Consider the following 17,639-nt stretch of genomic DNA (forward strand, 5'->3'; position numbering starts at 1 on the left):
GTTCATCACTAGTTTGCCCCTGTGCAACCTCTCACTTATAGCGTATAGTGGATGTGTAATATTTTATACCTGGTGTGAGAAGGTGACAGGCAGAGTGCTGGAATTGTGTTATATCGCCCCCAGGTTTTTAAGTTATGTGTGGTTGCGGGTCTTGAGTAGGCTTCAGCTCCAGGTGTGAGTCCTTGACTCATTACAAGGACAGAAAAAGCTGCAGATCCTGCATTCTAGTGCAGATCCAGAAAGTGAGTGGAGGCGGTTGGGTCTGTCCTGTAACCCTGAGTCCAGTGAGACAATATTGTGCTTGTTTTGTTTGTGTGGCTGGTAGTAAGCCACATGTTTATAGGTTATAGGTTATAGGTTTATAGGTTATTACTTCTGTTTAATTAGTTGCTCGGACCAGCAGAACTTTGTTTTGCTTTTGCCTGAAGTTAAGGATGTATTTTACTTTGCTCATTTTGTTCCTGAAGTGAAGGTTTATTTATTTTCCTGTTTTTTTTCTAAATCATGTTTTCTGCATATTTCGTGTCCATGTCTTTGGCTGTTTGGGTCCGTACCTTTGCTGCTATTGAGCTACCATTATTCTTTTTGTTGTTGCTGTACATGGATAAGCTGCTGACCACAATAAAGAAGCAGTGACTTTTCACTCTGGTTAAGAATGGGGTGGGAGGATCCAGGGCAGTATACCCCTCTCTGATGTTTATATATCCTAATAGTGAGAATGGTTGTTTTCATGAAAGGTTGCCAAGTAGAGATTTTATTGGCAAAGCTGATAAAAGAGGCAATACTTATTATATTGATTTTCCACCTCTTTTGGTTCTTTCTGATGCTAGGTTCACACCTGCGTTTGGGTTTCCATTTTTCGGTTTTGCTTGCGGACTCAAAATATGGAATCCTAATCTGCTTAACCGGTTAAGGACCAGGCCCAGAAGTGCGTTAAAGACCAGGCCTCTTTTTTCAAAAGTGACATGTATCACTTTAAATAGCAATAACTTTGAGTCACTTTAATTTACACAAGTCATTTTGAGATTGTTTTTTCATAACACATTATACTTCATGTTAGTGGTAAACACTAATCAATATTTTTGTATTTATTTATAAAAAAAACTAGGAAATTTGATGGAAATTTGGAAAAAAATTGCAATTTTCAAAATGTGAAATTCTCTACTTTTCAGGCAGATAGTCATACCATCCAAATACATGAATAACTATTATCTCCCATATCTCTGCTTTATATTGGCATCATCTTTTGATTGTCTTTTAATTTATTTTGGACGTTACAAGGTTTACAAGTGTAACAGCGATTTTCCAGATTTACAAGAAAATTCCCCAAACTAATTTTTTAGGGACAACTTCAGTTCTGAAAGGAATTATAAAGGCCTGTATAATAGAAACCCCTATAAATCACCCCATTTTCAAAACTACACCCCTCAAATTAGTCAAAACAGCATTTGGGATGTTTGTTAACCCTTTAAGCATTTCATAAGAATAAAAATAATATGGAGGTAAAATTTAGACATTTCATTTTTTTTCACTAATACATTCATTTAGACCTAAAATTAACACATTCACAAAGGGTTAAAGGAGAAAATGCATCTCAGATTTTGTTATGCAATTTCTCCCGTACACAGAAATACCCCACATGTGGGTGTAAACTGATTTTTGGGCACACGGCAGTGCATGGAAGGGAAGGAGCGACACTGGGTGTGTGAACAGCAGATTTTACTGGAATAATTTTCAGGCGCCATGTCTCATTTGCAGTGCCCTTAGAGTAACCTTTAACCCTTGAGTGTTGCATTTATTTAGTTTCCAGAAATGAAATCGCAACTGATAATGAGAAGTTAAAAATGAAATTTTTCCAGAGATTCGCCGTTTCAGTGCCAATATGTTGTGCCCGACTTATGGCCTGGTAAGCAGGTATCCCAGGCACAACGGCTTTTAGAGCGTTCATCTCTGATACAAGTCGGGCACAACATATTACGCACTGAAATGACGTATTCCTGGAAAAATGGTCATTTTCACCTCTCACCTCGCTTCGTATTCATTTATGGATAATAAGTTATAGCAACACTTGGGGGTTAAAAATGCTCTCTGTACCCCTGGATAAATCCTTCAGGGGTGTAGTTTCCAAAATAAGGTCTCATATCAGGGGATTCCACTTTACTGGTGTTTCAGCTCTGCAAAAGTGTCATGGCATCCAAAAACCAAACCGTCTGTGCTCCAAAAACCCAATAACCCTTCTTCCCTTCTGTGTCCGGCTGTACCCTAATATCAGTTTATACCCACATATGACAATACGTCCGTTATCCCGGGTACACCAGTGTCATACATGTGTCATACATGTGGCATAAACTGCAGTTTGGGCGCACAACAGGACGCAGAAGGAAAGGAGCGCGATGCGGCTTTTGAAGTACAGATTCAGATGTTTGGTATCTGGATGCCATATCATGTTTGTAGAGCCTGTAAAGGTACCAGAAAAAGTGTATTCCCCAAAGGAGTGACCCCATTTGAAAACTGCAACCCTCAAAGAATTTATCAGGGGGTGTAGTGGAGTATTAGTATCCCGGACGTGACTGCACAGCGGACGGCGAAGAGGGAATATATAAGCAGTGCGGAGGACATTGCAAACACCACATTCCCTACTATGTCCCAGTAGCTCCTATAATTGGGGGAGTCACTCTGGGGGTCACTTTGGGGGTCACTACTGGTGTCTTTTCACTCATAAGCTGTAAATCTGGGGTGTCTCCTGATATCCGCTTGCACAGCTTATATATTTCCTTCCTGCCGCAGCCAGTTGTGTTTTAATGATTTGGCGATTTTGGTGTTTTTTTGTCTTCACATTGCTAGATGCTAGATTTTCTTTATTTTTCGGGTGACGTGGCCATATAAGGGCTTGTTGTTTGCGGGATGAGATGCATTTTTTAATGACACCATCTTTGGGTGCCTACAACTTATTGAATACATTTTATTAACTCTTTCTTGCTGGATTTAAAAAAAAATAAATCAATCCTGGCATTGAGTTTTACCTTTTTAATTTTTCGCCATGCAGCGTACAGTAAAAGTAACATGTTCTCTTTATTCTGCGGGTCGGTACGGTTACGGCGATACCTCATTTATAGTATTTTTTTATGCGATACTAATTCTGCAGAGGAAAAACACATTTGGGGACATAAATCAATGTTTTTTGCATCGCCATCTTCTGAGAGGCGTAACATTTTTATTTTTCGGTTGACAGTGTTGGTTGAGGGCTTATTTTTTGCGGGACAATGTGCGCTTTTTATTGGCACTATTGTGGGGTGCATATGACTTTTTGATCACTTTTTATAGCATATTTTGTAAGATGAGATGGCAAAAAATCATTACTTCCGGCGTTTTCATGTGTCCCTTTAGGACACTTGAATCAGTTGATGCTTTGATGAAAGCACCAACTGATTCTGCACAGTAGCTTGCAGGACACGAGCCTGCTCGTGTCCTGCAAGCTACAGAGGAAGTGAGACACATCGCTCACTTCCTCCATCGCCTGGCAGGATCACCAGGTATGTGGGGGCTCCGGTAGTCTGGGGTCACTGGCCAGACCCCAGACTACCTTTTACTGATATCGGCACCCCCCGATCTCGCTGCGGGGAGTGCCAATCGGGTTAAATCCGTGGTGGATCCCTTTCGATCGCGCCGTGATGTTTCACGGCGCGATTGAAAGGGTTAAAACGTTCAGTCGGAACTGAGTCCGACTGAACGTTGTTGAGGGGGTGGTTAGGTGTCAGTAACACCTAACCCCTGCCCTCCCCCCGCCCCACCCCCTGCCTAGTGAGTCTCTGAAGACCGGCCGTAAATTTGCAATCGGCCGGTCTTTAGAGACCAGGACTGCTGGCCGTAAATTTACAGCCAGCGGTCATTAACCGGTTAAAATGCGGTTACCTGTGAAAACCTGTGGTTTCCACCCAAAAAAAATGTGGAAAATGTAGAGAGAAAAGACTTTTCTCTCTGTATTTTTCAAGCAGATTTAGGGACATAAACCCCAATTGGAATACAGGTACACATGTGAGCCTAGCCTGAGTCCCCTGCCAGTCCCCACTGTGTGGTCCCTCTTGACACAAGGAAATGCTGCTTTACCAAGGTGGATAACTGCTGTGACCAGTGATTGCCAAGTACTCATTTTCTGTGGGTAGAAAAGTACTGAGGATGTGTCCAGAGTGGAAGGCATTGGGAAAGTAAGTATGGATTCTATTATTTTATAACCCATTCTGACTCTTTTGCCAAAAAGTTTTCCCTGGTGGATAATCGCTGATTGTAATTTGTACTTTTAGTTATCTAATCATATCATACACTCCAATAATCATAGATCATAATTAGAGATGAGCGAACACTGTTCGGATCAGCCGTTCCGAACAGCACGCTTCCATAGAAATGAATGGAAGCACCTGGCACGGCGACCGGCCGCCGGCAAAGTGTATGTGCCAGGTGCTTCCATTCATTTCTACGGGAGCGTGCTGTTCGGAACGGCTGATCTGAACAGTGTTCGCTCATCATAATGTAAAATCGTAAAATACAAAGGTAGCACTTGACAATTCTATCGGTAGCCAAATGAAATGATATTGTATAGTAGGTACTAATTGACATTCAACAACAGTCTGAAACACAATTCTAGCACGTTGTAGTTTATCCAAATATTTTTTACAGTTCTACATTTTTTCCCATTCCCTCCTACTAAATACAGCCCGGTGACTTTACATTTTGAAATTTGATTTGCTTGTTGATTTGGAACGAAGAACCTAAAATTGGTTTTCTTATCTCAAGCAGTAATGGAAGTACTGGTGTTCTTACACTTAAGCTGTTAAAACTGTCAATATTTTCTACCACTACTGATATCTTCACATTCCTGCCAAGCACACCTGACGTTTCTTCATTGGTTAGAGTACAGCAATAGTTGATAACGATTATTCACCAAGTTTATTTTTCATAAAGAGTAAAGAGAAGAGATGCAATATGCTAAAGTAATGCTACATTCCCAAGTTATATTTTGACAGTATTGATTTTATAGATTCTTTTTTTCACAGTATCACAGATTTGAAACGCTCTGAAATTGTTCTCCTGCTGAAATAGTATGTTTTGGTGCCTGAAAAAGAGAAAATAAGATAACTTTAAAGACATCCAGGAAAATTTATTAAACTGTCTAAAAGAAAAATGGTCTTTTTCGCCCATGACAACCATTAGAAGCTTTCATTTTATGTGACACACTTTGAAAATGAAAGCTGTGCTGTGATTGGTTGATATAAACTCAAAAAACTTCTGTTTTTTGATATTTTGCATAAATCTGCTCAAAGAGTTTGCAGTAATAATAAAAACCTTAGGTTTTTTGCACCAGTTCTGTTTCGCAGATTATGGGGTAGATTTGGTAATTAAATACAAACGAAAAAGTTCTCTTCAGCTCACCATATTCATGAAAGAAGAAATTGATCCATAGTCTTGTGAAGCAAACGAAAGCTGAATGGACTCATACCAGCGATTGATGTATACCAGGAATAAAATCCAGCGTCAACCAGGAAGGATCCACGACAATTCAAAGGTAAGTATAAAATATAACTTTTATTGTCATCCAGATAAAAAGTTACATCGTAACTGAAAGGAGTTGGTTACTTCATGTCGGAGCTATGCGTTTCGGACTAACGCATCCCTTCCTCATGCTTTGAAGTCACCAACTCCTTCCAGTTATGATGTAACTTTTTATCTGGATGAAAATAAAAGTTATATTTTATGCTTACCTTTGAATTGACGTGGATCCTTCCTGGTTGACACTGGATTTTATTTCTGGTATAGATTTGGTAATACTGTCTAAAAGTAAGAAAATGCAAACTTAGATCAGACAGTCTTAAACAGTATCAGATTTATCAAGGTCAAATGCTAAATCTGTTGCATTATTAGACTGTCTAGTCTAACGTTACACCTCCTATTAGTTGACATAGGTTATGCCAGAAAAATGTGCAAACATATATTGCATTTTTTAGTACTTGGTTTCACAAATTGGGCCATGCCCACTATCAGGAAGCTAGTGGCCCTTTCCTATGTCAAACAAGCCATAAAATGTGAAAAAGGGAAAGTGGACAAATACCATGACCATACTTCAACTATATGCTTCCATGTTAAAAAAAAAAGAAAAAAAAAGTACACAGTTAACAAATATTGGATGGTTGTGAAAGATAATCTTGATGGACGCCATCCATCAACCATCTGTCACTCATAGGCTGCTGTGTTTTAAAAAAAAAAAAAAAAAAAAAAATGTTTTACATTATACACTCATCTGGATTGGGTTGTATCATGGCACATTTTATAACTTAGAAAACCTATAAAAATGTTAAACTTGGACATATCTGTAAATGTTGAGGTTGTCCAAGGGAGGTCTTTTCTGGGCTCCTCCTCTTGGTGTCTAGTGTTCTTCTCTGATGACATGGGCATGTCATTAAGAGACCCCAGTCGTGGCCATTTTAATTTGTCTGAATTGTTTGGTTTCATTGAAAACCCGAATAATTTTTAATTTTCAGGTCAAATCTGATTTATTGCGAGCCAATTCGCCCATCTCTAGTCCTGATGAAGAGGCCAATCCATATGGCATGAATATGCTGACAAAGCTTGAAATAAAATAGAGAACTTTAAACTGACCACTTTTTTTTGGTCCTCCCCATTCCCACATTTTTTACAATTTTCGCAACTCTAACCAATGGACTTGAGTTCTCACAAGGGAGGCTGCAGCAGCAGACTTGTAGATTCCTAGTTTTATTTTTGTCTTAACCTTAGATAACCTAAGACAGGAATATAGCTTGGAGGAGGGGGGAAACAGGACTTTTGCCTCGGGAGCTGGTTGTCAAACCACTTGTATGCATTTAGATACAGAGTAAGGGCAGTGAAATGAACCTTTGGCTCAGGTTACGAAAAGCCTATTTACAGCTCTGCCTAAGATGAGTAGCAGGAGATGGACAGCTTTACTTACTGTGCCTGACAAAGAAACGTAAAGAATTTTTTCAAAGCTTGTCAATTCACACCACTCATCTTGGAATATCTCAAGCCAGGAGGAAAGTTATGAAGGATATATTTGTGCATACAGTTGTATGTTTTTCTTTTGTTCAGCTCAATATTTTCAAGCATCTCTTTGATGCAGATGCATTATTTTTCTCTTTAATAATTTTAACAGTACATTTGACATTTTTGTAAAAATATTCAGATGTGATTTACAGCTGCCAAATACTTGGCACTTGAGTCACAATGAAAGCATTAAATCTATTGAATTTGATAAATAATTTATTTCTATAAAGGCTTTTAAACACATTTAACTAAAATATATGCCTGAAGGTATTGTTGAAATTGATGTATAAGATTTGTTGTAATATTAAAAACTGCCAGCTATCATGACAAAGATTGCAAATAAGTTCAACCAACCATGTTAAAATAAATATAATTACATGTTTCCACTCTCATAAACACTTCATTCATCCCCATAAAGTAGTTAAGAAAAAATATCTTAAATATGACTAATCACTACATTGAAGAATTTCCTTCATGGTCAAGTCATTGAATATTTCGCAAATTAAAGTATATTCACTTGATATATCTAATTGTAGATACCAATGCTAATACGAATAAGATTTAGAATTAGAATGGAGCTTGTAGAATTCTATGTGCTTGCCACCAAAATACTATATTCAGATGAATTAATATTAGTGAATAAGAAAAATACCTGGTATCAAATGGTATGGCCTGCTGGGGAGTAGTATACCAACCATGGATAGGAATAGACTTGATAGGCTGGTTAGAAGGGCCAGCTCTGTCCTGGGGAGCCTTCTGGAACCAGTACAGGTGGTGGGTGACAGAAGGATACTGTCTGTGGTGAGCTATATGCTGGAGAATAAATCCCACCCCATGTCTGAGACCGTAACAGCACTGGGCAGTACTGTCAATGACCGAATGCTTCACCCTAAGTGTGAGAAGGAGCGCTATCCGAGGTCGATCCTCCCCGCTGTGGTTAGGCTGTATAATCAACACTGGGCTAAGAGTAGAGAACTGAAAGATCCTGAAGTTGGGATATCCCTCCTACTATCTTCTTTCCTTTATCTTTTATCTGTACCTACTGTCACTCTACCATGGAGTTTTGTATTTGTATTATTATTGTATTGTATTTGTATTATCTATGCCACTGTAACACGCTGAACTACAAATACATTTTAGATGATTGTATACTGCCAACAGGATAGAAACATTTTGCAAACTTTTGGTTCCAGCATGTCTGGAATACATGGTTTGACAAGTCTGATGTGGAGGAACTTGACTATCCTGTTTGGAGCCCTGGCCATCAAATATCTTAGGATTAATTAGAATCATGGCTGCAAGTCAAAGATCAATGGATGACTTCGCAAATGCCATTTTAAATAAATGGGTGCAAACTCACAGACTCCCTTCAAACTCTTATGGGAAGTCTTCCCAAAAGAGTGTGTGTGTGTGTGGGGGTGTTACCCATGGTTATGGTTTTACAATCAGATGTGCAATATACTCCATATAATCCATATAAGTATGGATTGTTATAAACATACTTTTGGACATAACATCCATAGCTATTTATAACTTCAGATTAATTCTTTCTTTAAGTGAATTTAAATATACAGTCAGAACTAGAACTCATTGATAAAAAAAAATGAAAGCATCTGAATTGACTGAAACATTCTAGTTGTTATTGCAATTATGATATATGTAAGTGGTTACAATATTGGAGCGAAAGTATGTTTATCAGGGATATTCTGTACAATTATCTCTAGCACCCTGTTTGGTCACCTCTAGTATGGATACAAAATAAGATACTGTTGGATAAGGAAGCATACAGGTTCCTTATGGTATCTTGTGGCACATGATGTGGTAGCTAGACCTGTAGATCTTGCACACTAATAGGTTGCCAAAGCTGGTGTCCTAACTGATACCCTAAATGCTCAAGTGGTGATAAATCTGTTGACCATACATTCTAAGGAAATATTACAATCTGATCTGTGCTGACCTACGCCAGATTGAAACCGTGCAACGAGAGGCGACACCTGGCTGCAGTATGTCCTCTATATATTACAGAGCTTAGTATCCCTTTTATCACTAGTAGGGGTAACCAATTATCATATGCAACGTATCTCAAGAAAATCACACCAGTAGTTAAAACAGTGTGTTGCTCCACAGCAAAGGAAGGAATAAAGTGCTCACCGCAGTACCTCCATTCCTGACAATCCTCTGATCACAAATAGAACCTAGATTGTCTCTAAAGGTGATCTGGTTCTGGTTTGTAGAAGTCCAGATTTCTCATTTACAACAATTGCAACAAAGATTATGGTGGATGACAGTCAATGGCAGGACACATAATTGTCACAGTGGCACAAAAGTTCCAGGCAGAGACAGAGGTGTGTAATGAAGGTGGCAACTATGTCTGAATGGTGGGCATGGAAACGGTTGGAGCTACTTTTGCTTGTAGGTGGATCTTCTAGAGCAGGGGTGCCCAATACGTCGACCGCGATCTACTGGTAGATCGCAAAGGACGTATGGGTCGATCACAGGATGCAGGGATCCCCGGTGTCTGTTTGTTCACAGTGCAGGCTGAGAGTCATCTCCGGACACTGGCAGGCGGGGCTGTCAGTGTCCAGAGATAACTCTCAGCCTGTGCTGTGAACAAACAGACAGCAGGGATCCCTGGGCGGCCACAGAACGCCGCTGTCTCCTGCTCTCACGATCCGCTGGCCCCGCCCACAGACACGCCCGTCCTGCCCACAATCCCACCCCGGCCCCGCCCTAGTAGATCTTTTGCCTTGGTCAGCTAATAAAGTAGCTCACACGCTCAAAAAGTGTGAGCACCCCTGTTCTAGAGCATGCATGTCCCCACCTAATAGCTACTTTACATTGGCTTAGATGGCAGACAATTTCTCAGTCCAATGATTCACTTCCTCTCAAATTCTGTCTAATGTCTTTGAGTGTGTCTCAGATACATGACTAGCTGTAGATCTTTCACCAAGAAGTACATTGCGTAAAAGTAGCCTTTTAGATCCTTTTTATAGGACATCTGGGAAGTGCATTTTACACCCTGAGACCACACCTACATTTACATATTTGCCTGAAACATAACTGTATGCCAAGTTTTGCAGCAATCCAACATTTCTATCTGCCTGTGTTTTATTTATTTATTTTTTTGGCAGAGAGTTGTACATAGTGACGTTTTTTTCTAAACAATTACGCTGAAATATAGAGAAATAATACAAAGTTAAAGTGGGCTTGAGCAGCTGGATTTATCGTTACCTTTAGGTTGTTACAGAGTTCAAATGAATTGTGTCAATTGAAAAGAGTATCCTTGGTGCTTTACTTTGTTTTCAGTCTAACAACAGGAGGTAAGCAGAATTTAATAAGAAAATAAAAGGCTATCTATCCTTTTGGAAATTGAATCAAAGATGTTGGGTAATAGCTGGTAAATGCGCAGGTTAAAGGGATGGCAAACATTTAAGAAGTTCATGAACAGTGCAGATGGCTTACGACTTTCATGGTTTGTTAGAACTGTTATAATATTAAAGATAAACTATAAAGCTTCTATTCTTTTACTCTAATAGAAGAAAGGAAACAATTTATCCAAGAGTCACACTGAGTATGAGAATCTATATACTATACTCTAATTATTTCACTACAAAAAGTTTTTCTTGATACTTTAAAAGTACGTAGTCAACTGAAAATTCTAAAAAATTATGTACAGAATTCTTGTAAATTATAAAACGTACATACATATAAATATATATGAAAGGTAATGAAAACTACCATCTGGAGCTCTTTCCCCCAAGATGTGTCCTATTCTAAAAAAAGACCAATAAGTGGCCATTGGTGGCAGTCTGATCCAGACCAAGCATCAGAAAAAACGGGCACAGGGCTCACTGGAAGTGGATGAGTTAAACTGCTAATCCTAGACAACAGATCTCTCGCTGTGCTCAGGTGAATGAAGAAGCATCCCAGAGATCAACAAAAGCCCTTCATCCTGAGATCAGTTCCCAACTAATCACACACTAGGGACGCATGTCTTTCTAAGGATAGGCCATAAATGTGTTTTCTCAGAAAATCAAATTAAATTAGTTGCACTAAAATGTAACGCTGGGTCATGAGTTTATAGTTGTATTCTAGCTATATAGATTGGTGTAGTATAGGCATTACAGAGCCGCAACTGTACCCCTCAGCCAAAAGCGTTCTTCAAGGTCTTAGACATCAAGGCAAAATCTGTATTGGGGTGCCCACCTACCTTATGCCATTAGTAATTGTGGTACATTTTATGTTTAGGGCCCCCTCGGGGTCCAGGGACTGCTACCGTTGCAACCCATGTAGCTGCGCCCCTGCCTTTTGCCCCAAGTACCATGTGTCATTCACATTTTTTTGTGGCAGATGGGCTGCCCCCAATTGTTACATGATCAGATATTTTCCTTACTATTCCCCCCAGACTTTTGTTGGATTCCTTAAATGGGACTCCAAAAATGTTGCTACAGAATTTAGGGCGAGTCTCAATCCCACATGGACTTCACCTGTTATGGCCAGGTGGCATAGGGAGTTACCAGCCATCGATATACAAAAGACACTGACACCTGGTTCATTGCTGATTCTCTCCTGCAGAGGTGGGATGAACATGCATTAACTATAGTAAAAACATAGGGAAGAACCCCATACAGACTATGGATCCAAATGACTAATAAAATGCATGGCAGACAAAAACTTATTCTTATGTTGAGACATCACTCTTAGATCAAGCATGTGATCTTTTATTCTGCCGGAAGCATTTCCCAGAAAAATTGCAAAACATCTTCAAATGCTATTTAGATATTCTTGGTATTTACAAAATCATGTGTGCATAAACCATAAGCAGTATTAAAGGTTACAGATAGATACACTAGGTTATAGTTACAAAATGCAGAAAAGGTTAGACGTAGAGAATGGAACATTTGCAGTACAATTATGTTAATTTACTTATTTCTTTTATGTTGTTTTTTTTGCAGTTTTTAATAATATATTTTCTTGTAAGTTTCAAACATTTCAGTGAGCTTCATAACTGTCTAACATTCTATATCATGTGGAGAACTTTCCAATAATTGTCATCAGGCAGAATTCAGATAGACAATACCTATGATCATAGTTCACTTCCTCTCCCTTCCTACACAAAACCTTTGTGCAGGTCACTAGACATACCCACAATACTCTGCTGTAGACATCAATGAGACATCTCCAGACCACAGGATCTTATGATCAATTTGGTTGCTGTCAAGCAGCTCAGGAAACATGGCTGTCACGATAATCATATTATCTGGTAAAATTTTGTACAGGTGATACCTTCTTTTTATGTTGTATGAACTTTATTTGATCTGAATTAATATTCGATTGTTAGTAATCATAATAATTAATATTTTATGGTAAAGGCAATCTCGATATTGAAGTATTTCATAGTGTCCTGTCCATCAAACAAAGTCCTCCCACAGCTTGTTGAAGAAGTGAGAAAAAGAGAGTGCAGGCTGGTAAACCAGGGAGATGGAAAAACCCTTAAGGCCGAGGCCCCATGTGGGGTAAACAATGTGGTTTGCCTGCAGAGGAAACGCTGTGGAAAAAAACGCAGCATTTTACAGCTACAGCAAAGTGGATGGAATTCTAGTGAATTCCATGCCCACTTTGCAGTAAAATACATGGTGTGGAAAAGTGGCAATTTCCAAAGCCATCGCAATTTTGGAAATTGCAGCATGTCAATTATATCTACAGAAGCACCGATAGTTTCCCTATTGATATAGTTGGAACAGAAAGTCTGCAGAGGAAACCTCTGCAAACTTTTCTTGCAAAGTGCTGCAGGAAGGACCTCAATGTATTGTGGTTTTTGGTGCAGTGTTTTTTTGCTATCGGACGCCATGTGGGACTTTAGCCTAACAGTTCCACTCATTACTGTCTGTCCTATGTGTATATACTCATGGCCATCTTCTCACTGAGAAAACTATGGGCATGGTGTTTAATCCTCCCTCAGTATTAGTAGTACTATAATTCTTGAATTTATTATTTATAGGTGATATGTTCTTTTTATGTTGTATGAACTTACTGACTTACTGTTTGATTTTTATTATTTGATTTGAATTTATGTTATATGAACTTGAAAACAAACATGCCTACCTTCTCCCAAAGAGTGCCACTCATCCAAAACCTATGCTTGGTATTCAGGAAGGATGGGCGAACTTCTGAAGACTTGTTTCGTCCGTTTCAATCCAAACTTGTTTGAATAGAATCTGATGTGAAATTACTATATTATGGGGTCTCTTCAGACCCCAGACTATAACGGTGTAGACAAAAAGGACGTGTAAAATATATATATATAAAAAAATTCACTAGCCACACAGCATCCAGCAATCTGTATCTGCATCCATTGGACGCCTTATGTCACAGAAGAGCATCAAAACTGGCATCTGGAGGTTTTTTGTGACCTCAATTGCCCTGGATCACCAATGAGGCCCAATCATAGGCATAACACACCAGCCTCAGCTGTGACCCTGGGTACATGACGTTATAGAAGAGCGCCCAGAAGAGGAATACACAAATCTCTGGAAGCTCTGAGGAGGCCCAAAAGAGGTGATTAGAAAGGTTATTTATTTTATACACTCCCATGAACCTCCACCTATTATACTCTGGGATTTGAAGAGATCATATAGTATAATAATTTAGCACAAATTATATTGCCGATTTGTCCGAGACAAATCCCAAATTGTCAAAAAAACAAACAATTTGAAATATTTGAGCTGAACCGAGTCATCCAACACTAGCATTTAGTTGCAGATACAGCTGTTTCTTGAAGGAAAGCATACTGAGTTTAGACAACCCCTAAGTTTATGGCTGAAGCTATGAGACATGTTTGCATCCAGTTCTGAACGTGAACACGATCTCGAGCAGAATAATTTCATCAGCAGCGCACACTGATCACTGCCCATTTAGCTTGTGCGAAGGTCTCTATATAAAACAGGGATCATATCGGGTCTAAGATTCTTTTATGAATTTTAAACACTTTGATACAGTCCGATAATTTCAGAATGACCAACACAATAGTATAGTTCATTGTAAGAACTCTAGTGGCATATCTGCAGTAAATTAAAATGCATAGAATATTCTCATGTACCCTTAGAACATTAGTATTAAACATTTCAGATAGGTCAAACTTAAGCAAGATATTCAGATTCTTAGATGTAGTGTATAAATTCTACACATTCAAACAAATTGGTTTAGAGATTCAGGCTGATCAAATGTGACTTAGCTTTTAGCAGAAAATCTTTTAATTTGCCTCCTTATTACCTTCAATAATTTAAGACATAAATCATGGAATGTAGAGATACTGCGCAATTCAGTTTTGAGACTGATTTTACTAAGCCTCGAATATTGGTCTCCTATAAGACATAAGGACCTTGACATAGGGACCTTTTAGTCACCCAAAAGTCTTTGTTGTAACAGCAATCAGAACACTAGTAGTGTTGAGGGGTTAGTGGTACTTACTCTGCATAGTTTACAGAGCAGATGGATATAATACTGTACCAGTTATACAGAAACACTCATCTAAGTCAAGATAGGGTAAAACCTATTCTTTAGATTCTATATGTGTTGTAGGAAAGGTAGCTCAGTAGAAGCAATGGTGCAGACCCAAAGAGTCAAGACAGGGACACGAAATATGCAGCAAATTAGTTTATTTAGAAAAAAACAGGAAAATAAATAAACCTTCACTTCAGGCACAAAAGACAGTATTAAATTTAGGCAAAAACTAAATAAAAACCTGCTCGTCTGAGCGACTAAACAGTTATGTTAACCTAACTATACATGTGGCTTACTATCAGTCGCATGAACAAAACAAGCTCAACTTTGTCTCACAGAACTCAGGTTTACAGGACAGACCCATATACTTCCTTTTACTTCATGGATCTGCCTTGGAGTGCAGAATCTGCAACCTTTTTGAGCTGCGGTCTACTCCAGATCCTGGAGCTGAAGCCTACTCAAGACCCGCATTGGACTACACATAAGTTAAAAACCTGTAGGAGAGATAGCGAGATACCAACACTCTGCCTTCACCTTCTCACAGTGTTTTATACTCAACATATAGTGTCCCTTCAATATACATACACATTTTACTTGTTCTGTGATTTCCATAAATAGGTCACACACATCTGTCCTCTAGTGTCCATACCATTCATTGGTCACATATATTATACCTGTCATGGAGTATCTATTCACTTGGTCCTTATACCTTGCAATCCATAAATGTCTTTTATAACATCCCCTGGGGAACTGTTCTGTCTGCCATTGTGCCCTTATAGGGTCACTAGGCATGGTGTCCTTATATGTGCTCCCATTTTTATTTATTTTTTTCACTGGTTCACTTCAGATCACTTCAATGGGGGAATCAGGTCTGTAAAAACAGTCCAGATACAAGTAGTCTAAACCATGAAAAATAGAACATCAACTTCCTTTTTTCTATTTTTTTCATGGCTTAGACTATCTGGACTGTTTTCACAGACCTCATTCACCCAATAAAGTGAGATGAACCAGTGAAAAAAATGGGGGCCAAATAGATCCTAAACTTACATGCCCAAATCTTGGTTTGATTGTATTAATATTTTTTTTATTTTTTTATTTTTTTCACCACATAGCCAATGAACTTGGTCATCTGAATAAGCTCTTAGGCATACCAAATGGGCTATTGTCTACAAACACATGTACATACTGTCTACAAACACATACTGTATGCACAGCACAGTATAGGTCCAGAGCCATGGCACCCTAAGCTTGGGATTTCATATGCCAATATTTATTTTTTTTTCTAAAATTATGCTAGAGTTACTTTTACAGCTATATAGAGCTTCAGGGAAAGAAAGTGGATGGCAATTGCACTGTATCATGCTACTATCACAGAATGTCAGTCCATCTTGTTAGATTGTAAACAGCAATTGCTGCCTTGGTAAGCAAAAAGCAGGGCATCGTCACCTATTAGAAGACCTAATCTATTTATAGGCTATCTACTACTGTTTGATTTCTTCTTAATTCAATCAAATCTTCATTATAGTGGACTATGAAAAGGGTGTATCAGTAATCTCTTTTTTTATTAGATTTTAAATTATAGTTTCCACTAATGCAATAATAGCTGCCTACAGCACATCCGAAATCTCAGTATATTATCCTAGTTAATTTAATCAGCAGTGCCACCACGAAGTGAATATTTGTAAGTGCTATTAATTATCCATGGTAGACATAGTTTGCCAAGATTCGTCTGCAGTCTATCTTTAAAAATAAAATGCACATCTTCTTTCAGGCAAATAAAACAGAGGAGGTATGATATGGTGATTTCCGCACAATACATATCCTCAGTGCTCTGTGTGAAATTTTACTTGTCCTTAAATGGTAGACAATAGTTAAGAATAGACCATCCACTTCCATCTTAAGGCTAAGGCCCCACGTTGCGAAAACACAGCATTTTTTGTGTTGCATTTTGAAGACTTTTGTTGCAGGAGTGGCTTGAAAAGAAATGGAAAATATAAAGAAAGCGCTTACTTCTTGCTTTGGCTCAAAGGACTCCAACAAAAAATACTGTGTTTCCACAACACATTGCGGTTTTTCTCATAGTGCTTTTAATTTAAAGTCCGCAGAGGAAACCTATTTCCATTATACCTATAGGGAAACTACGAGTCCAACCTCTGGGACCTGTACCTATATCTAAAATGTGCCCCCCAGCCTCTGTACCCTAATATTTACCCACTCACTGAGAAGATGTTTAGCTATGGTGGGGCTTTATTGAAACAGTGTAGCTCTGAGGTGAATGGGAGTTACAGAAGCTACCTACAGTAGTCCACTTTTTCCATTCAATTCTGTGCGAGTTACAGGAACAACTTTCCATAAAGCCAACCATAGCTGAAAGTCTGCTCAGAAAGGTTGTGGTCAAGTAAGTAGTGGGGCTTCGAGGCTGGGAGGTGGGCTCATTTTAGTGATAGGTGCAGATTCTAGAGGTGGCACCAGCCAATGAACTGATTTGACTTAGACAATGCCCATAGAAATAAACAATGATATGTCCAGACGTTGGAAGCTGGCACTGACTTTGATGTGGATTCCACCTCAAAATCAGTGACAGCTTCTGCCCTAATTTGGCCTCCTATTGTTGTCAATGTCAAGTGTATATACCAGATTTGGTAAGTGGGGCTCCTCTTACAGATTTTGCATTAGGACCAAAGAGTTTCATGTTATACCTGTGGGTTATCCTACTTTGACAGGTAAAGTACCTGCATAGTTATATGAAGAAGGCTGTCACTGAATTGAATCACCTAAGCATCAAAAGAACTGGGATAACAATTGGAGACAGTACATATAGAGGGTAGGTGGGTAGGTAGGCTCTTTATTAGAAATAATAAGTTTTGCCTGGAAAACCCCTTTAACATTTCTGGGCTTCACATTAGTGACTCATCCTAGTCCATATAATAGAAATGTCCTTCACAGAGCCCGCATCCTTCTATGTTTAGGGAGAAACTAGGAGTTGGATGGATTGGGGGATACTGCTGTATGTGAGCTGAGGCTTAGGCCAGCACATGAAGAGATCCAGAAAGATCATCCAGCTT

This window comes from Leptodactylus fuscus, chromosome 10 (genome assembly GCF_031893055.1).
Source record: "Leptodactylus fuscus isolate aLepFus1 chromosome 10, aLepFus1.hap2, whole genome shotgun sequence".
NCBI classification, from domain to species: domain Eukaryota; kingdom Metazoa; phylum Chordata; class Amphibia; order Anura; family Leptodactylidae; genus Leptodactylus; species Leptodactylus fuscus.